The 24856-nt window shown below is 42.2% G+C and overlaps 1 long non-coding RNA gene across 1 annotated transcript; it reads right to left on the minus strand.

Annotated features, from left to right (window-relative positions):
• Positions 1-791: 791 nt before the first annotated feature.
• LOC129926896 (uncharacterized) lies at positions 792-8755 on the minus strand. Its single transcript, XR_008778596.1, has 3 exons — positions 8623-8755; positions 7969-8081; positions 792-1022 (listed from the first exon to the last, which is right to left on the minus strand). It is a non-coding gene; the product is annotated as an uncharacterized LOC129926896 (long non-coding RNA).
• Between the last annotated feature and the right edge of the window lie 16101 nt (positions 8756-24856).

Consider the following 24856-nt stretch of genomic DNA (forward strand, 5'->3'; position numbering starts at 1 on the left):
GAGATACTTTAATGCAGAGTTTCTCGATAAACCAATGTCAAGGACGCTTAATTCAACTTTTCCATTGCCAACTAAATAAAAAAGAATGAATATGAGTTTAAAATGATTCAAATCTCTTTTATTGCTGCTAGGTAGTTGTTTTAAAGTCTGAAGATTCTTACATAGGGAAATTATTTTATGCCACAAACAGAAGATCCCAGAAAATTTGAGCAAAAATTATCATTTTCCTGTTGATAAAACATTTTTTTTTATCAGCATTTCATTTTGTATACCGGATACCCCAGAAAGTTGGCTATTTATAGTTTTTCTGCTATGTATGAGGATCTCCAATGTTGTGGTTTTACAACCTATGGTTTACTGACAAGTTTCAACAAATACAATGCAAGTCTAGTTTCTACGAATTCATATTATCTTTTTTTTTTGTTCTATTTGGTAAGGCTACCTCTTCCTTTATTTCCTCCTTTGGGAGTACAGAAGTCAGGCAACTCTACCTGAGACACCTTGACACTTGTATTTACCTTTGTCAAAACTAAGTATCAATAATATAGACACAAATTTCATGCACATATAATATGAAGATCGATATAATAAAAAATTCATTTAATTTCTTTCAGATTGACAAAAAGGTGACATTGAAGACCGGAGCGCACGGGGAGCCGTAAAGCCCCACTGTCTGTGTGAATCAAATACCTTTTTTTTTTTTGTATCTTTATTAAGTGCTTTCTTTCATATCCTAGCTCTATATCAGAAACCTTTCTTTTCAGTTTCTATTTCTTGTTCCATTTTTGGGGGGGGGGTTGTTGTTGTCCCGTGCTATAGATAGCTGTGCAATAGCTGTGATCACTCTAGTCTCGCCTGAATCGCTGCCATCTCCGCGGACACCGGCATTTGACGTTAGCTTCAGAATAGAGGAAAACAAAAGAGGAGATATGTGCCACACTGTAGGGGGGATGGGGTCTGACTTAGCGAGATCTCAACTTCAAAGGGTTGTCTGACGCCTGGCGTTTCAACATCAATTGTACCTTAAGAAAAAAAATTATTCACGGATATAAGTTTTTTTTTGTTTTTTTTTAAATGTATTTTTAGTGTTATTATCACTTTGAATGTTATCTTTTCGCCGTGCTTAAAATAGTACAAAACTACATTGGGTATTTCCGGATCGAGTAAAATAAAAATCGTGAACCACTCAACGAAACAATGCAGAATTGTATCTATTGTAATTTGTTTTTATTCTAGATTGTATTCGTTTCTATAAGTTGGAATCCAAACAATGTGAATGCAACATAAGAATATTAGAAAGGAACACACACACACACACTCACCCACTCTTCTAAGAGATCCTAACAACAATGAATATGCAAATTAAATTATAAGATTTGAACTAACACCTTAGTGTCAAGGTAATAGCTCTAGCTTACTTATTCAATTTTTTATTTGTTATAAGTGCTTACGAGCAACACACAGGCGCACACCCTCACACACAGTGTCACAAACACATTTATATAGTTGCATTTTTATGTATACAATTCTCCGAATGATCCAACAAAGAAACTATTTCAATTCTATGGGTCATTCAGTCCCAACGTCAATAAAATGAGTAAGTAAAATGAGAAGATTAGGGCGAAAGGGTCATCCAGACAATACGTCCATTAAATATTCTTTTAATTGTCTTTAAGTAATTTTAAAACAACTAGCAAATTGTGAACAAGAAACAGTATCTTTTTATTAATAGTTTTAGTCAGACTCTAGCCATGATCTAATAGAAAGATTTTTAAAAATCTGTTTTGTTGCAACGCAAAACGTTTAAATACTGTATTTTCTAAATGAATAGGGGTGCTAAGGATTTACTAATTTACTACTAATTCCAAATCAATAATAATAATATTTTTAACAAATGCTGAAACACAGATAGTCCGTTTAGTAGTGGTTCTCAAGCTGTGGTCCTAGGGGTCCGGGAGATGAAAATTGTATACAATTAAAAAACCTTTTTCGCTTAAAGCCAGTTCATCCGACCGGATAATGTAAATAGTACAACTCGCCCTACACTACTGTTACGTATACTTCTATGCCGACGTAGAGCAAAGATTGGAAGACATTCTACACTTGGATATTCCTGACTTGGTGTTAAACCCTTTGACAAACTCAGATACTTAACATAGCTGAATGATGAATCTATACAACTACAGGAATAGCTTATTGAAATAGACAAAAAACGAGTTACTTTTAAACCAACGTTTGAACAAGGCTACCACAAGTTCTGGTTACAAAAAACAGATTCCAATTTTAAATCCTGTACTATAGGTCATTGCACAATAGGTAGCGGCAGCCCTGACTATATGTCATTGCACAATAGGTAGCGGCGGCCCTGACAATAGGTCATTGCACAATAGGTAGCGGCGGCCCTGACTATAGGTCATTGTACAATAGGTAGCGGCGGCCCTGACAATAGGTCATTCTGCAATAGGTAGCGGCGGCCCTGACAATAGGTCATTGTACAATAGGTAGCGGCAGCCCTGACTATATGTCATTGCACAATAGGTAGCGGCGGCCCTGACAATAGGTCATTGCACAATAGGTAGCGGCGGCCCTGACTATAGGTCATTGTACAATAGGTAGCGGCGGCCCTGACAATAGGTCATTCTGCAATAGGTAGCGGCGGCCCTGACAATAGGTCATTGTACAATAGGTAGCGGCGGCCCTGACAATAGGTTATTGTGCAATAGGTAGCGGCGGCCCTGACAATAGGTCATTCTGCAATAGGTAGCGGCGGCCCTGACAATAGGTCATTGTGCAATAGGTAGCGGCGGCCCTGACAATAGGTTATTGTGCAATAGGTAGCGGCGGCCCTGACAATAGGTCATTGTGCAATAGGTAGCGGCGGCCCTGACAATAGGTCATTGTGCAATAGGTAGCGGCGGCCCTGACAATAGGTCATTGTGCAATAGGTAGCGGCGGCCCTGACAATAGGTCATTGTGCAATAGGTAGCGGCGGCCCTGACAATAGGTCATTGTGCAATAGGTAGCGGCGGCCCTGACAATAGGTCATTGTGCAATAGGTAGCGGCGGCCCTGACACTAGGTCATTGTGCAATAGGTAGCGGCGGCCCTGACAATAGGTCATTGTGCAATAGGTAGCGGCGGCCCTGACACTAGGTCATTCTACAGAAGTTGTTAACTTCCCGTCTATTTGTTTAGTCTCGTCATGAACTTCATCCAAAATACACGACTAGAAATTTATGGTCGTCGAGATTTGCGGTTACTATTTACAATCATTGAGCTGAATATATGCACACTTGGAAAAGTTCACAAACCTCAACAAATTTTAAACCAAACCAAAAAAATATATATATATTGTGTATTGAGCACATAATTACAAATCTAGGGGTCTGTGGACAAGTTCTGACAATATAACGGGGACTTATGGTCAAAAGGTTTGAGACCCTTTTAGGTATAATTCAATACTAAATATTCTTTTTAATATTCTTTTAAGTTTATATGATAGAGATAAACATCTCTCTCTTTTTCTCTTTATCTTCCTATATTTGTCTCTAGTTTTCTCTCTCTCTCTCTCTCTCTCTGTCTAGCATTCTTTCTTTCTCGGTGTAAATCACACACGGCGGCATGTTTTGTTTTCATCGCTTCTCTTCTAGACTTGAAACTAAACGAGGCGGAGATTTGTTCGAGATTTGAGAGTTCGCTGCCAACTCCAAGCTTTAATTCAAGCATACCGCACATCGCCCTCACAACCGCAGCCCGCTTTCTCCCCCTCCCCCTTTACGGTCGTTATTTCGGCTGCCATCCACGCGACAGTGTCTTTAATTGCTCACTTTGATTCACAGCTAACTACCGCTATCTACCGACGTGAACCGATCTTGTGTGTTGGTGCATGTGTGTGTGTGAGAGAGAGAGAGAGAGAGAGAGAGAGAGAGAGAGAGGGGTGAAGCACGCTAAGGCTGTCGGGAAAATGTGAGGGTTGTGGTGTAAGAGAAATGGGGGGAAGGAGACTTGGGCCGGACTCGTGAGTTATCGCTGCCATCTTTGTCTCTAGACCGGAAGTCGTCAGTGAAATGGGTCACGTGACCAAATCTCCATTGGCTCAATGGGCGCCGCTTTCTTAAATTTGGGCGTGATAATAGAGAGATAGTTAGAAGAGATCTCTTCCAGAAGTTGTGTCTGTTTGGAGTGGACAGCTAATAAATGGCCGGTAATGACTTAATTATTTTAGCCTTTCGGTGATAATACATTGACGGTCGGGTGTGAACATTTCTTGGTGTAGGTACTGCCATGGTCAGACCGAAACATTTCTTGGTGTAGGTACAGCCATAGCCAGACGGAGACATTTTTTGGTGTAGGTACTGCCATAGCCAGACCGAGACATTTCTTGGTGTAGGTACTGCCATAGCCAGACCGAGACATTTCTTGGTGTAGGTACTGCCATAGCCAGACCGAAACATTTCTTGGTGTAGGTACAGCCATAGCCAGACCGAGACATTTCTTGGTGTAGGTACTGGCATGGTCAGACCGAAACATTTCTTGGTGTAGGTACTGCCATAGCCAGACCGAAACATTTCTTGGTGTAGGTACTGGCATAGCCAGACCGAGACATTTCTTGGTGTAGGTACAGCCATAGCCAGACAGAGACATTTCTTGGTGTAGGTACTGCCATAGCCAGACCGAGACATTTCTTGGTGTAGGTACAGCCATAGCCAGACCGAGACATTTCTTGGTGTAGGTACAGCCATAGCCAGACAGAGACATTTCTTGGTGTAGGTACAGCCATAGCCAGACAGAGACATTTCTTGGTGTAGGTACTGCCATAGCCAGACCGAGACATTTCTTGGTGTAGGTACAGCCATAGCCAGACGGAGACATTTTTTGGTGTAGGTACTGCCATAGCCAGAGAGACATTTCTTGGTGTAGGTACAGCCATAGCCAGACGGAGACATTTTTTGGTGTAGGTACAGCCATAGCCAGACAGAGACATTTCTTGGTGTATTTACAGCCATAGCCAGACGGAGACATTTTTTGGTGTAGGTACAGCCATAGCCAGACAGAGACATTTCTTGGTGTAGGTACAGCCATAGCCAGACGGAGACATTTTCTGGTGTAGGTACTGCCATAGCCAGACCGAGACATTTCTGGGTGTAGGTACAGCCATAGCCAGACGGAGACATTTTTTGGTGTAGGTACTGCCATAGCCAGACAGAGACATTTCTTGGTGTAGGTACTGCCATAGCCAGACAGAGACATTTCTTGGTGTAGGTACTGCCATAGCCGGACAGAGACATTTCTTGGTGTAGGTACAGCCATAGCCAGACGGAGACATTTTCTGGTGTAGGTACTGCCATAGCCAGACCGAGACATTTCTTGGTGTAGGTACAGCCATAGCCAGACGGAGACATTTTTTGGTGTAGGTACTGCCATAGCCAGACAGAGACATTTCTTGGTGTAGGTACTGCCATAGCCAGACAGAGACATTTCTTGGTGTAGGTACTGCCATAGCCAGACAGAGACATTTCTTGGTGTAGGTACAGCCATAGCCAGACGGAGACATTTCTTTTTTTTTTTTAATTATTGTTATTATTTTAGAAATGAACTAATTTTCATTCTCTGGCACTGCCTGGGTCCAAATGACTGAACGGTCTCCATTGATGAACTCTCTGGTGATGTACCGCCCTCTGACAGGCAAAAAGGATATTCTTAGGGATATTTTGCGACTCGGCGGTGTCTGCGAGGTCAGTTGTCACTATCCCTTTCGGCTGATGTAACAACAGGGTAGACATGTATTGTTATTAACTTTTATATTCGCTAAATCTCCAAGCTTAGGTTTTCAATATTTTGTTTTTCACGTTCAGTTTTTCTTAAATTATCAAATAATGGTATTGCCACTTCAATGATGTTTGAGGATTTTTTCCTTTTTGTCAATAAACTGTAAATTTGGTATGTTAGAAAAGAACGAGTATTCATCCTCTTGCGAAGCCAGGGTCGAGTTTCGTTTAAGGGAAACAAAATTCATCGTAGTCCCTTTATCAGTTTCCACCGAGGAATTTTCTGGTGATGAGGCAGGTCTGCAGTAGTACCGCCCTCTGAGAATGTTCCTAGGAATGCCAAGGGCCTTGAAGGTATCTGTGAGGTCAGTTGTTATTGTCCCCTCGGTTATTATAACAATGGGGTATATTGTTGTTTTAGATAATGTCCATAAACTACTAATCTCCTAGTCAAGGTTCCCATATTTTCGTTGTTTTTCAAGCTCTATTTTTTTTTAAATTATGAGATAGTGGTACAACGATGTCAATAAAGATAGCGGCTTTTTTATCGATGAGCAGCAGATCATGGCTATTAAAATCTACCGTTTTGTCAGGCCTATCCCAGTACAGTAGATGATCCGTAGACTCGAGAACCTCTTGTGGTGAGTATTTTTAATAAGGAGGAGTATCCTTACCGATCAAATTGTGTGTCGAAGCCAAGTGCTGGTATATTAGTTTTGCAACTTGGTTATGGCGACCTAGGTAAGCAGTTTCCGATATTGGAAAAAATCATTTCCTGTAAAGATGCCATTGCAAGTATTTGTGCATAGTGTAATCATATTCTGAAGAGAACCAACGAGTTACAAGCAGCAGACATGATATCCTCAAAACAACTCTACAATGCGCTATACTGGCAACTTAGCATCAGTTTGCAGATAACTTTATGAAGCTCAATTTGTAAAAGACATGTTATTAATGTATTTTTTCATGTTTTTAGCGGCCCCCGAAAGGGGAAAAGACGCTATTAGTTTTGTGTGAAATGTCTGTCTGTCTGTCAGTCTGTCAGTCCGTCCCGTTTAGATCTCGTAAACTAGAAAAGATAGTGAAAATCCGACATCACATTATTTTAGACCATTCAAAGTTCTGATGCAACGGCTACTTTTTTCTTTTCTGAAAGCGAAAAATCTAATTTTTCAAATCACTTATGCAAGCAGTTTTTAAAATAAAAATACATCACTTTTACAACTATTAAACACTCAAAACGCTTGAGGTTCTTTATTAGGGGAGACGATAGTCTACCATATTAGTAACACATTTATGCAAACGGTTGTAGATTTTTTGTCAAAAATTTTAGTTTTTATATTTGTATTGTTAAGTTATGTAAGTTATCTTATACTAAGTACTATATTTACACACAAACAAATGTTTACTATTTTTTAAGAGAAAAAATCTATTTAGTATGCATTATAAGTTAGACATAATTTAAAACGAATAGTAATCTTGTAAACTGCATTTATAGATATTTACTCAGGATGATCACCATCCCTACCATCCTCAAAACAATTACATCAATAATAAGACTTCAGTTAGGCCAGCGGAGGCGCGGTAGCTAAGCAGCAAAGCGCTTGGCTTCCGAACCGGGTCCCGGGTTCGAATCCTGGTGAAGACTGGGAATCCTTGGGCACCTCTGAGTCCACGCAGCTCTAATGGGTACCTGACATTAGTTGGGGAAAAGCAAAGGCGGTTGGCCGTTGTGCTGGCTACATGACACCCTCGTTAACCGTAGGCCACAAAAACAGATGAACTTTACATCATCTGCCCTATAGACCACAAGGTCTGAAAGGGAAACTAGTTTGGCCAGGTTCACATCTAACTTTACATTCACTTTCACCTATCCTTTGATCCACTGGACCGTTGGGGCACTACACAAGATCTGTCAACCTTCTTTCTCCATTCCTATCCGTCATTTGTCTTTGATATAATTTCATTCGGATGTTCTTTCTGAAAATATTGAAGTCTGCCTGGGTGGACCACTTTTTGTAACCTTGTTGTTTTTTTTTCTGTTTCCATTAATTCACCTCATTAGAAACATTTACCGCCACTTTGAACTTTATGTGCTTTATCTGTTTCTTAATTTTTGTTTTGTAAAAACGAATGAATAAATTAAACTTTTTTATTATTCTATACTCGCTTTGTTTGTATCAGCTCAAGAAAGTTCTTACTTTGAATGATTTTTTTCCCCAGGATGTTCCCAAGAATTTTCTCTCTCACTTCACGGAAGAGTTCTTTGATAATCTTCCTCAGTATCACGTCTGCTTGGGGATGAACAAAACCGCTAGAGAAAAATATTTTTATGAATCTTTCAGAGAATTAAAATTTGGAAATATCACGATTCTTTGTGTGTGTGTGTGTGCGTGTGTTTAAATGGCTTATCTTCATGGTTCAGTAATTGATTTTTTGCGTCCTTCCCCCTTTTGAGGTGGGGGGGGTCGTCAAGGGGAGTTGATGAGAGGTGGAAAGAGGAAGGGGCGGGGGACACATGACGTAGAAGACACCGACTTCCGTTTTCCGTGCCTACAAAGCATCTTGGGTATCTGACTGTTGGTCATTACACGTGATTACAGCAATCGTTCTGTCGGTCTATAACGAGAGCTTATTAGGTGGGGGGAGGAAATTGCACGCGACCGGTACTTTGTCTGCGTGTGTGTGTTTGTGGATGTCTCAGTGAGATGTTTGCGTCATGTGTAGGAGTGTTTGTGTGGGGGGAGGCTGAGAGAAAGTGAAAGGTTTGGTCCAGGCCCGGTGACTTTATTCATAATTCTGAACTACGATGTGTTTATTATTTCGTTTGAAAACACTAGGAATGGGTTTAATACCTGCCGGCATTCATCACCGTCACTTCGATTAGTTCTTCTGATCGTTTTGTACGCTGTCTCCGTGCAGGGGAGGGTGGAGGGAGATTAGTGTGAGACTGGCTAAAGGAGGGGGAGGGAGATTAGTGTGAGACTGGCTAAAGGAGGGGGAGGGAGATTAGTGTGAGACTGGCTAAGATAGGGGGGGGGGGGAGGGAAATTAGTGTGAGACTGGCTAAGATAGGGGGGGAGGGAGATTAGTGTGAGACTGGCTAAAGGAGGGGGAGGGAGATTAGTGTGAGACTGGCTAAAGGAGGGGGAGGGAGATTAGTGTGAGACTGGCTAAAGGAGGGGGAGGGAGATTAGTGTGAGACTGGCTAAGGGAGGGGGAGGGAGATTAGTGTGAGACTGGCTAAGGGAGGGGGAGGGAGATTAGTGTGAGACTGGCTAAAGGAGGGGGAGGGAGATTAGTGTGAGACTGGCTAAAGGAGGGGGAGGGAGATTAGTGTAAGACTGGCTAAGGGAGGGGGAGGGAGATTAGTGTGAGACTGGCTAAAGGAGGGGGAGGGAGATTAGTGTGAGACTGGCTAAAGGAGGGGGAGGGAGATTAGTGTGAGACTGGCTAAAGGAGGGGGAGGGAGATTAGTGTGAGACTGGCTAAGATAGGGGGGGAGGGAGATTAGTGTGAGACTGGCTAAAGGAGGGGGAGGGAGATTAGTGTGAGACTGGCTAAAGGAGGGGGAGGGAGATTAGTGTGAGACTGGCTAAAGGAGGGGGAGGGAGATTAGTGTGAGACTGGCTAAAGGAGGGGGAGGGAGATTAGTGTGAGACTGGCTAAGATAGGGGGGGAGGGAGATTAGTGTGAGACTGGCTAAAGGAGGGGGAGGGAGATTAGTGTGAGACTGGCTAAAGGAGGGGGAGGGAGATTAGTGTGAGACTGGCTAAAGGAGGGGGAGGGAGATTAGTGTGAGACTGGCTAAAGGAGGGGGAGGGAGATTAGTGTGAGACTGGCTAAAGGAGGGGGAGGGAGATTAGTGTGAGACTGGCTAAAGGAGGGGGAGGGAGATTAGTGTGAGACTGGCTAAAGGAGGGGGAGGGAGATTAGTGTGAGACTGGCTAAAGGAGGGGGAGGGAGATTAGTGTGAGACTGGCTAAAGGAGGGGGAGGGAGATTAGTGTGAGACTGGCTAAAGGAGGGGGAGGGAGATTAGTGTGAGACTGGCTAAAGGAGGGGGAGTTAGATTAGTGTAAGACTGGCAAAGGGAGGGGGAGGGAGATTAGTGTGAGACTGGCTAAGGGAGGGGGAGGGAGATTAGTGTGAGACTGGCTAAGGGAGGGGGAGGGAGATTAGTGTGAGACTGGCTAAGATAGGGGGGGAGGGAGATTAGTGTGAGACTGGCTAAAGGAGGGGGAGGGAGATTAGTGTGAGACTGGCTAAGATAGGGGGGGAGGGAGATTAGTGTGAGACTGGCTAAGGGAGGGGGAGGGAGATTAGTGTGAGACTGGCTAAGATAGGGGGGGGAGGGAGATTAGTGTGAGACTGGCTAAAGGAGGGGGAGGGAGATTAGTGTGAGACTGGCTAAAGGAGGGGGAGTTAGATTAGTGTAAGACTGGCAAAGGGAGGGGGAGGGAGATTAGTGTGAGACTGGCTAAGGGAGGGGGAGGGAGATTAGTGTGAGACTGGCTAAGGGAGGGGGAGGGAGATTAGTGTGAGACTGGCTAAGATAGGGGGGGGGGAGGGAGATTAGTGTGAGACTGGCAAAGGGAGGGGGAGGGAGATTAGTGTGAGACTGGCTAAGGGAGGGGGAGGGAGATTAGTGTGAGACTGGCTAAGATAGGGGGGGAGGGAGATTAGTGTGAGACTGGCTAAAGGAGGGGGAGTTAGATTAGTGTGAGACTGGCTAAGATAGGGGGGAGGGAGATTAGTGTGAGACTGGCTAAAGGAGGGGGAGGGAGATTAGTGTGAGACTGGCTAAAGGAGGGGGAGGGAGATTAGTGTGAGACTGGCTAAAGGAGGGGGAGGGAGATTAGTGTGAGACTGGCTAAGATAGGGGGGGGGAGGGAGATTAGTGTGAGACTGGCTAAGATAGGGGGGAGGGAGATTAGTGTGAGACTGGCTAAAGGAGGGGGAGGGAGATTAGTGTGAGACTGGCTAAAGGAGGGGGAGGGAGATTAGTGTGAGACTGGCTAAGATAGGGGGGAGGGAGATTAGTGTGAGACTGGCTAAGATAGGGGGGAGGGAGATTAGTGTGAGACTGGCTAAGATAGGGGGGGGGAGGGAGATTAGTGTGAGACTGGCTAAGATAGGGGGGAGGGAGATTAGTGTGAGACTGGCTAAAGGAGGGGGAGGGAGATTAGTGTGAGACTGGCTAAAGGAGGGGGAGGGAGATTAGTGTGAGACTGGCTAAGATAGGGGGGAGGGAGATTAGTGTGAGACTGGCTAAAGGAGGGGGAGGGAGATTAGTGTGAGACTGGCTAAAGGAGGGGGAGGGAGATTAGTGTGAGACTGGCTAAAGGAGGGGGAGGGAGATTAGTGTGAGACTGGCTAAAGGAGGGGGAGGGAGATTAGTGTGAGACTGGCTAAAGGAGGGGGAGGGAGATTAGTGTGAGACTGGCTAAAGGAGGGGGAGGGAGATTAGTGTGAGACTGGCTAAAGGAGGGGGAGTTAGATTAGTGTAAGACTGGCAAAGGGAGGGGGAGGGAGATTAGTGTGAGACTGGCTAAGGGAGGGGGAGGGAGATTAGTGTGAGACTGGCTAAGGGAGGGGGAGGGAGATTAGTGTGAGACTGGCTAAGATAGGGGGGGGGAGGGAGATTAGTGTGAGACTGGCAAAGGGAGGGGGAGGGAGATTAGTGTGAGACTGGCTAAGGGAGGGGGAGGGAGATTAGTGTGAGACTTGCTAAGGGAGGGGGAGGGAGATTAGTGTGAGACTGGCAAAGGGAGGGGGGAGATTAGTTTGAGGGGGGAGTTCTTTCCAAAGAGTCTCTCAGACTGGAAAGCAGAACAAAAAAAAACATTTTATCCATAACGTTGTCTGTCCTTCATAAACTTTTTCATCTTAAAAAAAAAAAAAAACTACATTTCATGAGAATTCGAATCATTGCATTTTGTCAAACATTAATACAAATCATCAATTATCCATCACCACTTACTTTATTTTTTCTTTAATAATTATATATTAAAACTTTTTGTGTGTTCTAACGAATGTAGAAACTAACGTTGTGAACTGAGATTGATGATAATTGAACACTCCAATTAAGGTCTTTAAAAGTCAATTACATTGACTAAGTTATGTGAAATGGTTATGTCAAGAGACCAATTTTAAAACATATTTCAGTTATTTACCATACTCTCAAACGAGGTTGTGAAACTAGACCGCAATGGAGAAAAGCTTTTATGAGTACACCGAAGCCGGGGTTGTAGCTATGAATTTTTCATCGTCTGGGGGCCCGGGTGGGCTTGACCTTTTTGGGGGGCTCCTGCATTTTGTGTAATATCTCATTTTTAATTTTTGGGGTCCCCTCTCAAGTGGGGAAGGGGGGATTTTCAAATTCTCCCCCTCCTCCCCCTACCCTAGCTACGCCACTGCACAGAAGGTTTCATGATCCCCTCCTAAGTTCCAATTGACTAGTAGTTTAGTTACAGGCTTCTATGGATTCTGTTCTGACAAGGAGAGCGGGCGTTTGGGAATACCTTTATGACATGTAATCTATAAAATGTTATTTAATTTATTTTCTAGATTGTAATTGTTATGCTGTGTATGTTTGCCTTGGAGGGGTAAATTATGATGTAACATTATTAATAACTGAGACTTAAAGGGTAAATACGGTTGAAGAAAGCGTGTCAGAGACAGGAGACAGAAAGACGTGTGCAGAGACCAGAGACAGAAAGACTTGTGCAGAGACCAGAGACAGAAAGACGTGTGCTGACACCAGAGACGGAAAGACGTGTGCAGAGACCAGAGACAGAAAGACTTGTGCAGAGACCAGAGACAGAAAGACGTGTGCAGAGACCAGAGACAGAAAGACTTGTGCAGAGACCAGAGACAGAAAGACGTCTGCTGAGACCAGAGACAGAAAGACGTGTGCAGAGACCAGAGACAGAAAGACGTGTGCAGAGACCAGAGACAGAAAGACGTGTGCAGAGACCAGAGAAAGAAAGACTTGTGCAGAGACCAGAGACAGAAAGACGTGTGCAGAGACAGAAAGACGTGTGCAGAGACCAGAGACAGAAAGACGTGTGCAGAGACCAGAGACAGAAAGACTTGTGCAGAGACCAGAGACAGAAAGACGTGTGCAGAGACAGAAAGACGTGTGCAGAGACCAGAGACAGAAAGACGTGTGCAGAGACCAGAGACAGAAAGACGTGTGCAGAGACCAGAGACAGAAAGACTTGTGCAGAGACCAGAGACAGAAATACGTCTGCTGAGACCAGAGACAGAAAGACGTGTGCAGAGACCAGAGACAGAAAGACGTGTGCAGAGACCAGAGACAGAAAGATGTGTGCAGAGACCAGAGACAGAAATACGTCTTCTGAGACCAGAGACAGAAAGACGTGTGCAGAGACCAGAGACAGAAAGACGTGTGCTGAGACCAGAGACAGAAAGACGTGTGCTGAGACCAGAGACAGAAAGATGTGTGCAGAGACCAGAGACAGAAAGACGTGTGCTGAGACCAGAGACAGAAAGATGTGTGCAGAGACCAGAGACAGAAAGACTTGTGCAGAGACCAGAGACAGAAAGACTTGTTGTTTCGTAGTAAGTTGAAAGACATTTTAAATTCATTAATTTTTCACTAGTGTTTCTTCAAATACCTATATTGAAATAAAAAAAAAATTACCGTATAAATTGTCAGTAAACGTTCATTTTACATTTCAAAGTTTTAGTCAAGTTTTGTATTCTGGACGGCATATTTGAAATATCTGACTGGAGCTACAACCCAACGAAGACCCATAACCCCATAACTTACACTGGAAAGATAAATAGATGTCAATGACACAATAAGATAAGACAAACAAGTAGCAAACTTTAATGAAGAACAAAAGCCATTGCTATTTATCCAATTCTCTCACTCCGTCTGTCTGTCCAACACAATCTTGCACATCTTGTTTCTCTCACTCCCTCTGTCTGTCCAACACAATCTTGCACATCTTGTTTCTCTCACTTCCGTCTGTCTGTCCAACACAATCTTGCACATCTTGTTTCTCTCACTCCGTCTGTCTGTCCAACACAATCTTGCACATCTTGTTTCTCTCACTCCGTCTGTCTGTCCAACACAATCTTGCACATCTTGTTTCTCTCACTCCGTCTGTCTGTCCAACACAATCTTGCACATCTTGTTTCTCTCACTTCCGTCTGCCTGTCCAACACAATCTTGCACATCTTGTTTCTCTCACTTCCGTCTGTCTGTCCAACACTATCTTGCACATCTTGTTTCTCTCACTTCCGTCTGTCTGTCCAACACTATCTTGCACATCTTGTTTCTCTCACTATTTTCAGATCAATTGGAAACTTGAAACAATTAATATAACAGCCGAGGACAACATTAAAAGCAACAAAAAATAATCCATTTGTTAATAAAACTGTCGCAATCAATTAACTTTGTTTTATATGAAAAATGTACTAAGCTGACGGGAAATAAGTCTTGCAATAAGGAGAGATATGGATGCGATTGAAAGGGGCTCTCCCACTCTCCCCAAAGCGCGAATGGGACTTTAGTCAGCTTGCAAGATAAGCAGACTCTTAAAAGTGGCAAGACCAGGAGAGTAACTCTGCACTTTTGAAAAGTTATGACTGATTCTAAATATTTCATGTAATTTCAATCAATATAACTTTTGTTATTTTATTGGGGTTTTTTAGCGGCCCCCGAAAGGGGAAAAGACGCTATTAGTTTTGTGCGAAATGTCTGTCCGTCTGTCCGTCTGTCCGTCCGTCCCGTTTAGATCTCGTAAACTAGAAGAGATATTGAAAATCCGACTTCACAATATTTTAGACCATTCAAAGTTCTGATGCAACGGCTACTTTTTTTTTCCTGAAAGCGAAAATTCTAATTTTTTAAATTAATTATGCAAGCAGTTTTTTATAAGAAAAAGCTAATTAGTATGCATTATATGTTAGACCTAATTTAAGACGAATAGTAATCTTATAAACATCATTTTCGTGAACATTTTTTCTATATAGCGGAATTTTTTTTTTTTTTTTTTTTAAGGATTCGAATATGAGATTGAGCTTTTTCAAAACAATTAACTTATTTAGTTCGAACCGAGGGTCCCGGGTTCGAATCCTGGTGGAGACTGGGATTTTCAACTTCTGAGTCTACCCAGCTCTAATGGGTACCTGACATTAGTTGGGGAAAAGCAAAGGCGGTTGGTCGTTGTGCTGGCTACATGACACCCTCTTTAACCGTAGGCCACAAAAACAGATGAACTTTACATCATCTGCCCTATAGACCACAAACTAGTTAGGCCAGGTTCACATCTAACTTTACATTCACTTTCACGTATCCTTTGATCTGCGGGACGGTTGGGCACTACACAAGATCTGTTAACCTTCTTTCTCCATTCTTATCTCTCATTTGTCTTTGATATAATTTCATTCGGATTTTCTTTCTGAAAATATTGAAGCCTACCTGGGTGGACCACTGGTCGTGCGGTTTGCGCGCTGGACTGTCGTTTGGATTTATCGACGATCGAAGGTTCAAACCCTGCCTGCTCCCATCCCCCGTCGTCCTGCGGGAGGTTTGGACTAGGAAGTAAACTATCTTCAACTCTGAAGGATTATCCGAATTATGTAAAACATTTTACTTCGGGGGCCGATTTTGAGTTTGTGTTTCCACACAAACTGTCTTTTGTAACCTTGTTTTTGTTTGTATTTAACTTGTTTTTTTTTTCTTTTGTTCTAAACACTAAATAGAATGTGTATTGAATGTGTCAAATAAATAGTGCTGGCAGTTTTATAATGTCTTGTCAGTGCTGTTGTTAAGGTGAAGGTCAATACATAACATCTCACCAAGTTTTCGTGTCCCAGTGAGCTCAAGTGCTGAGACATTTCGGTTGGGATGCGCGTTCATCTATTACTGTAGAAAACGCAACGCAGACACAAATTAGATGGCGAGTTGGTTCATGTGTTTGCTTCAGGGCCATTTTCTTGGTTTGCCGATTGAGGTCGGTCTTGCAAATAACTGTTGGCCCAAACTTTCTGCGGTGTAATGGGCGTGTGTTGTGGTCTCAGTGATGAAGGAGCTGGTTGTGTTTAGTGATCTGTAGGAGCTGGTTGTGTTTAGTGATCTGTAGGAGCTGGTTGTGTTTAGTGATCTGTAGGAGCTGGTTGTGTTGTGTGATCTGTAGGAGCTGGTTGTGTTTAGTGATCTGTAGGAGCTGGTTGTGTTTAGTGATCTGTATGAGCTGGTTGTGTTGTGCGATCTGTAGGAGCTGGTTGTGTTGTGATCTGTAGGACACTGGGGATGTCTGTGTTTGCTGTCGTCAAGACTGCTGTAGAATGGGTATATGTCTGTGTTCAAGCTTAAGACAATGTGTGTGTGTTTTTAAGTGTGCAGACTTTCTTTTATTTTGTCTAGTGTGTTGCCTCTGTGTTTAGTATGTTGCCCTTGTGTTTAGTATATTGCCCCTGTGTTTAATGTGTTGTCCTTGTGTTTGGTGCTTTGCCCCTGTGTTTAGTGTGTTGCCCATGTGTTTAGTGTGTTGCCCATGTGTTTAGTGTGTTGCCCCTGTGTTTAGTGTGTTGCCCCTGTGTTTAGTGTGTTGCCCCTGTGTTTAGTGAGTTGCCCCTGTGTTTAGTGTGTTACACCTGTGTTTAGTGTGTTACACCTGTGTTTAGTGTGTTTAAGAATGTAGCCACGTTGTAAACACAGTCGTTCAATCACAATGAAAATTGTATTCCCAAATTGAAGATCTACTTTCCTCCTGCCCCCATCCTCTCCAAATCCTTACTGGTCAAGATCCCCGTCCCCTTGAGATCGACCTGACAATGGACTGTGTCCAAAAGGGTTCAAACGATCCTGCGCGACCTTTCGCGGACAACTGCTAAATAGATACATTTGAATGAGCTCGCGTTTAGTCCCTCTCCGTCTTCTGGCCAACGTTTAAATGAAATACACCCTCCTCCCCCTCCAATTTACAGGAATCTAAGGAAATGGGGCGGGGGTGGTGGAAAACAAGGAGGGGGCAAAGAGCAGAATAAATGATGGACCGACACTTGTGACGGCGCCGGGGATAAATACAGGGAGAGCGGACTCCATTTTTTTTTCTTCCTGTTTTATTTGTCCTTTATTGAGGTGGCCTTCGCCAATAGAAGCCAAAAACCTCGGCTCCATTATCAATCTAGTATTGGAAAAAAAAAAAAGGGGGGGGGGAGAGGACGGGAGCAGAGTCATTTTTATTGGTCTGACCAAACAAGAAATGGTGGTGCGGTGAGGGGGGGGGGGGGGGGGGAAGGTCAAATGAGAGCAGGGGGCGGATAACTCTTCTACAGTCTAATTCGGCAATTCATCTTTATTACAGGCCGGACTTAATTCTTGGGTAGACGGAGGTGCGGGACAGAGTACGGTCTGAGAGAATGAGAGGGGGGGGGGAAAGAGGTGGGGGGAGGTAAGAGGGAGGGGTGATGGGTCTTAGATTTGAACTCTTTGGTCAGCCTTTTGCTTGCCAGTGGGCGGTGGCTAAGATAACGTGAGAGCTACTGGAAGAGTTAACGGAGAGGCTAGAGAGAGCGTCGCGGTGCGGCAGATGTCGGCGGGGAGCTGTTTCCGGCCGGAGAGGAGCATCCAGTAAGCACCAAGACACAAGCCATTTATTTGCTCGTCCAAAACACAGAGAGAGAGAGAGAGAGAGAGAAAGAGAGTAGAGAGTCAATCTGCTCATGACGTGTTTGTAGTCGACTATGTCCGAGGAGGTCTCGATAATGATAATGACTGGAGATAAAGAGTTAATGCATAACGAGACTGCCGAGACCAGGGAAGTGGAGGGGGATCCGTATTCACTTTCTTGGTCTTGACGTATCTCTCCAGCGGCGTAGACATTCACAAACTTATGATCAGGAAAGGGTGGAAAGGGGTGCTGGTGGTCATGTGTGGGTGTGCGCAGAGAATGAGTAGAATGATGCATTGCAGACGACATTTATCTCCAACCCCCCCCCCCCCTTTTCCTGTCCGAAACATCCCATCTCCGACCCCCTGGCCCCCGTTGAAATGCCCCCATATCAAGGAGAATTACTAGCCACGGACCACGTTCAAATAGTTCATTAGTTTGTATGGTTGAAGGCAGGGGGTTCTCTCCGAGACAGCAGGGGCATTAACTGTGTTATTACTTCTTTGGTTTATTTCCCCGTGTTGCTTACAGATAGACTCTTTTCTCTCGGAAGCCCGTTGGTTTGATATTTGTATGGGTCTGTTTCCTCTGGCATTGATTGAACTGTTGTGGGGAAACCAATTGGTACCTGCGATGTCTCCTTTGTAGTTTGCAAGTGTTCTGTTGCTCCTACAATGTATTGGGAACAAACAGATATAGTGCAAGTTGGTCAATTCAATTATTACATTTATAAACCTAAACTACTTGATGTATAACTGTTTTATTTTCTAGACTTTGATATTTTTACCAAGCTTATATTAACCCACTCTCTCTCTCTCTCTTTCTCTCTCTCTCTCTTTCTCTCTCTCTCTTTCTCTCTCTTTCTCTCTCTCTCTTTCTCTCTCTCTCTCTCTCTCTCTCTCTCTATTTTTCGACACGTTATTTCCCAACTTTCCATTCTCGAATGAAGTTGAAACTTTGCACATTGATTCATTGCTCCTAACAGATCATGAATGAATTTAAAAAAAAAAAACAAATGTTATTTTAATTGTGGTAATTAATTCATTTCGTTTGATATTAAAAGGAAATAAATCTTACAATATTTAAATATGTACCTGTAAGTGTGAAGTTTTCCCCCCTAAGACTCATTATTGAGAAGTGAAGTATTTAAATGAACCGTGTAATAGTTTTAAGGCACTTTTCAACATAGAAGGAATTCACTTTTATTATTTAGATGTCAATAGTATTGTTTCATTGACATTGTTTATATTGTCTACTGATTTCAATACTTCCAATTCTTGACATTGTTTATATTGTCTACTGATTTCAGTACCTCCAATTCATTGACATTGTTTATATTGTCTACTAATTTCAGTACTTCCAATTCTTGACATTGTTTATATTGTCTACTGATTTCAGTACTTCCAATTCTTGACATTGTTTATATTGTCTACTGATTTCAGTACTTCCTATTCATTGACATTGTTTATATTGTCTACTGATTTCAGTACTTCCAATTCTTGACATTGTTTGTATTGTCTACTAATTTCAGTACCTCCAATTCTTGACATTGTTTATATTGTCTACTGATTTCAGTACCGCCAATTCTTGACATTGTTTATATTGTCTACTGATTTCAGTACCTCCAATTCATTGACATTGTTTATATTGTCTACTGATTTCAATACTTCCAATCTTACTCTTTTCATTTTTCTTACTTTTTTTTATGTTCCATTCCATTGACATCACTTTTCTTCATATCACTTTCCCTTTTTTTTTTTTTTTAATATTTATTTTAAAGCTTATAGAACTAACATGTGATCCTCAAAATCAAAGAGCAGATTACTGTGGTCTTATTCAGTGTTAAAATCTTTAATATCTCCAAGAAAAAAAAGCGTAGACTACATTCTCTCCCTTTCCTCCCCCACCCCTTTTTCTCTCTTCTTCCTTTCTCTCACTCTCCTCCTCCCTCTTGTTTCTCTCCATCTCTCTCCTCTCCATTGCTTTTCTCTCCCTCTTTCCAAAACTTTTATTTTTCTCGTTAGTGCTTCTACAAGTCAACACTCTGGCTGGCAAAAGGAAGAAACCAAATACTCTGAAGAGACGCAAGCTGAGTTGGTTTGGTCCTAGTGTAAGACATGACTCCCTTTCAACAGTCATTCTTCAAGGTCCAGTGGAGGTATCACGAAGAAAGGGTCGTCCAAAGAAAAAGTTGTTTGGAAAATGTTGATATACTGTTCACTGAGAGAAAACAAACAGAGCGATTAGGCAACGCGAACTGTCACAGCATCCCTAAGGCGAAATTCAAGGGACAGGCAATGATACAGATTCTATAATTTATCGCTCACTGAAACACAAAATTGGACTTTGTTGCTTCGGGAATCCAATAATTGAATTGACTTAATTTTATATACTATAAAACGATAGGAATGGTTTCTTCTGTATATTCGATTGTTCTGGAAATGTTCAATCACTGAATCAAATGTATGACTGTATACATATAGCCCAACGTATCGAGCTGTCACATCTATCCAAATTTCATTTAAATTAAAGAGAAAGTGGTTATGACTTATATATATATATAGATATGTTAATAGTGTAATGTACTAAATGCAACAGCGTGTTTGTTCACTTTATACATTCAAGATGACATGATTTGAGAAAACTCATTTACAGAACGTGTGCCTAAAGTGTTTGTAATTGATGTACAGTGAACTAGCTCCATCTTTCCAGCCTGGGTTTTAATTACCTCAGCACTATCCCAACCAGGCGAAGAAGCAGGCAGAAAATTCTATGAAGAACACCTACATTACAGCAATTAGTGGAGTCTAATGGCCCTGGAATATATTGGCCAGTAGCGCAGTGCACAGGTCAGGACGTCCAGCACTGACCTATTAGATGGCTACTATCCAAATTCCATTAGACCTTTGCTCTCATCTCTTTCTCCGCATGCCTCCTCTAGATCCTCCTCAAATCTCCTCCCAACCCCCTTCTATTAGTTTAAGTAAGTGCTTAATACGAAACAGAAGCAGCGCTAAAATTAGCGGGAGATGTTGAGCGAGCTTAGCAGACGACCGGCTTGGCTACAATGGCTGCATGTAGCGGTCATCTCTGGGTTGAGACGCTCGTCTACAAGCATCGCAGCACTTACCCTTATTAAGCACTTAGGTCTAATCGTCTGCTTACGAGTCTCGTCTGCTCCGCTCTTTTGATCACGTGATAAATGAGAGAAACTAATACAGAGATCTCATTAGCATTTCATTAGTCTGGCTTCGAGAGTAATGCTTTCTCATTGGTCACATTTAAATAGTTTGTAAGTTCGTATTGGTTAATTTGAAAGTGTTTGGTAGCTTTTAAAAATGTACTTTTACAAATGTAATGAGTTTAATGGAGAATGGAGTGCTCACATCAGAGAATCCTCCTTGCAGGTGGTCAAACCTCCTTGCTGTTGGTCAAAACTCCTTGCTGGTGGTCAAACCTCCTTGCTGGTGGTCAAACCTCCTTGCTGGTAAAAAAAGTAAAGTTCCCCTTGTGGTCTATAGGACAGAGGATGTAGAATAGTAATAAAAAAAAGTAAAAAAATTCGTTTTAAAACAGACAATTTCTCCTTTATACATCTCTTATTGTGATATTTTTGCTCTCAATAACTACTGAATGTTATATTTAAAAAATTGAACTTTCTTTTTCTCTTTTGTACCAGTCTACCAATAACTTCTAAAGAATCTCGCAAAGGTTGACCTATATATTTTAAGTCTTGCAAAAATGTCTTCCCTTAGTCGTAATAGTACACCTTCTCTATAAATAGCGTGTAACAAGTCATAATTAAGAAGCCAGCTATAATCATTTGCCAAAAGTCGAAGAAAAGATTAAAGAAGAAAAGAAAAGGTCGAGAGTCTAGTTCCGTCAAGTCTCTTCCACTTGTACTCGGCTGATTCCTCGAGACATTGATGAGCCTTCCACACACGAGTCTCCCCCTCTATCTCTCCACCCCTGCACTTGAAATTTCTTTTGATTTTCAAGGATCTGAAGATGCGCAGGGGAGGGATGTGGAGGAAAGTATGAAAACGTATGTGTGTGTGTGTGTGATCACGTGATTGTGTCTGGAACAAAAAAAGTCAGTCTTAGAGGGAAAGAGAGTGACGAAAAATATGCAATTCTGCTGGGTTGGAGAAATATTTAATTAGACATCTATAAACATACAACGATGGATGGCTGCCTGGAAGTGTGATATGTGCTTCGGAATATCGTCAGTTATTCCCGGGTTCGAAGCCAGCAAGCAACCATCCCCCGGCGTCTTGCAAGTGGTATTGACTAGGGCGTAGTAGCATTCATTTCTGGAGAAACATCCGAAAGTTGACAGTTGAATCATGGAACAAGTCGACATTTGAATCAAAGAAGAACTATTTGATCTCTGACATCAAGACGGTACAGGGAACACACTAGTCTTCGGTTGGACTGACATGTCTATGGAGAAACACAAATAGAAAATGTGTGCTGCGTCATTGTCTATGTCTGCATCTAAGTCTGTGTCTGAGTCTGACAATGTGTCTGTGTCTTGGTCTGAGTCTTTGTCAGAGTTTTTGTCTGAATTTGTGTCAGAATCTGTGTCTTTGTATGTGTCTTTGAATCTGTGTCTGAGTCTGTGTCTTTGTCTGAGTCTGTGCCTTAGTCTTATTTTGTGTCTGTTTTTTGTCTGAGTCTGAAGCTGTGTCTTTGTCTTAGTATCTTAGTCTGTGTATTTGTCTATGTTTGAATCTATGTCTGTGTCTTTGATTGATTCAGTGTCTAATCTGTGTCTTTGTGTCTGTGTCCGTGTCAGTGTTATGAAAATCTTTAAAATCACAAATTCTAAATTTTGACCAAGACACTTTACAGTTCGAAAAGTTCTGACCAAGACACTTTACAGTTCGAAAAGTTCTGACCAAGACACTTTACAGTTCGAAAAGTTCTGACCAAGACACTTTACAGTTCGAAAAGTTCTGACCAAGACACTTTACAGTTCGACAAGTTTTGACCAAGACACTTTACAGTTCGACAAGTTTTGACCAAGACACTTTACAGTTCGACAAGTTTTGACCAAGACACTTTACAGTTCGACAAGTTTTGACCAAGACACTTTACAGTTCAACAAGTTTTGACCAAGACACTTTACAGTTCGACAAGTTTTGACCAAGGCACTTTACAGTTCGACAAGTTTTGACCAAGACACTTTACAGTTCGACAAGTTTTGACCAAGACACTTTACAGTTCGACAAGTTTTGACCAAGACATTTTACAGTTCGACAAGTTTTGACCAAGACACTTTACAGTTCGAAAAGTCTGACCAAGACACTTTACAGTTCGACAAGTTTTGACCAAGACACTTTACAGTTCGACAAGTTTTGACCAAGACACTTTACAGTTCGACAAGTTCTGACCAAGACACTTTACAGTTCGACAAGCTCTGACCAAGACACTTTACAGTTCGACAAGTTCTGACCAATACACTTTACAGTTCGACAAGTTTTGACCAAGACACTTTACAGTTCGACAAGTTTTGACCAAGACACTTTACAGTTCGACAAGTTTTGACCAAGACACTTTACAGTTCGACAAGTTTTGACCAAGACACTTTACAGTTCGACAAGTTCTGACCAAGACTCTTTACAGTTCGACAAGTTCTGACCAAGACACTTTACAGTTTGACAAGTTTTGACCAAGACACTTTACAGTTCGAAAGCCATTTGGCTCCAAATTTGCATTCGGTCAAGAGACTATCCAGGTGTTTGTTTGCCAGGTGACCATTCACGTCTTTCTGAAACCTCCAAACAGTGTCTTGAACTCCCTGAACTAAGGTCCAGGAATGTCAGACTCCTTATATACCACTTTTCAGAGTGAGAGCAGGGAGCTGAGGAGTTTGCATGTCCCCCTGCCCCACTGGCGGATCCGGGGGGGGTGGCGGTAGGGGCGATCGCCCCCCCCCCACTCGGCCGAACCCCCCCCCCCCGAAAGGGGGGACGGACGAATTTTAGTATAGAATTCACACAATTTGTATACGAATTTATTACTTATGTTAATAATATATACTAATTATTTATATTTCAACCTATTTTTAAATTATTTCGCCCCCCCCCCTTTCTAGTATTTATGCCGATTTGGTAGGGTCGGGAGGGGGCGATGGCATCAATCCGCCCCCCCCCCCCCTTTTAAATTTCGAGTGGGGGGGGCGGTCCTATTTATGTGTAGAAATTACAGCTTGCTAACAGAATCAATTAAATATCTATATGATTAAAACTTGTTATTGGTATTTTAACCGGTCTTTATATTATGTCGTTCACCTGTTGGCCGATTGGAAGGGGAGGAGCGAATACCTCTACTGCCCTTCCCATCTTAACCCTTTGAGTGGGGGGGGGGCGGTCCTACTTTTATGGAGAAATCATAATATATGAACAAAATTAGTCGAATATCTATATAATATAAACAGGTGAAGTGCGATACATGCAATCACCTTCCCCCCCCCCCCCCCTACCCATCGGAGAAACCAATACTTTTTCTTTTTGTATTATAGTAAGAAATTACAAAATTAAAAAAATCTGTCACTAATATAATTTTTATATGCTATAAAGTAAATTCTTATATCGAGTCGCCCAACCCCTATTCTTTAATGCAAAATGCAATCATTAGCAGAAATTATAAAAAGGAGCGAGGATTAATCGTTTTCATTTTACCGCCCTTCCCCTTTCCAGACAGAGTTTGTGTAATTTCACATGAATTTATCATAACTATTTTAAGAAAGACTTTGCTTTGGAAAAGTTATAATTCAAACAAAATTTTTCAATATAACAGTCGCGGTTGAGATGAGTTCAAAAGCTAGATAATCTTTTCCTAGTCGACTTTTTCCAACCTTTACTCTATCTCATATTTTTCTAGTTAAATAAATTTAGGACTATAACTCACAATTTATACTGTAATTCTATTGAATATTATTAATCGAATTTTTTTTCTTCGGCAGCAATCCTCAAAGCCTTAATCTAAATATGTGGGGTATCTTATCTTTTCAAAGAACAAATCGGTTGTATTAGCAATGTATTAAGGGACTATAAATTCATATTAGAATACTTTTCCACATTATTCAAAAGGTCCTTTATAATAGAATGAATAATGAGCTGTAGGTCAGGAGAATGCGTTACTGCAGTGAAGAATGCCAGAAAACGCTTATGGCGTCGAGGCTTCGCCCCGAACCTCACTGATGAATAATGAGCTGTAGATGTCAGGAGAATGCGTTTCTGCAGTGAAGAATGCGAGAAAACGCTTTTGGCGTCGGGGCTTTGCCCAGAACCCCACTGATAAATAATGAGCTGTAGATGTCAGGAGAATGCGTTTCTGCAGTGAAAAATGCAAGAAAACGCTTTTGGGTGTCGGGGCTTCGCCCAGAACCCCACTGAGGAAGCTTACAGCGCTCTCCCAAAGCCCCAAGC

Source organism: Biomphalaria glabrata, chromosome 1, assembly GCF_947242115.1.
Source record: "Biomphalaria glabrata chromosome 1, xgBioGlab47.1, whole genome shotgun sequence".
NCBI classification, from domain to species: domain Eukaryota; kingdom Metazoa; phylum Mollusca; class Gastropoda; family Planorbidae; genus Biomphalaria; species Biomphalaria glabrata.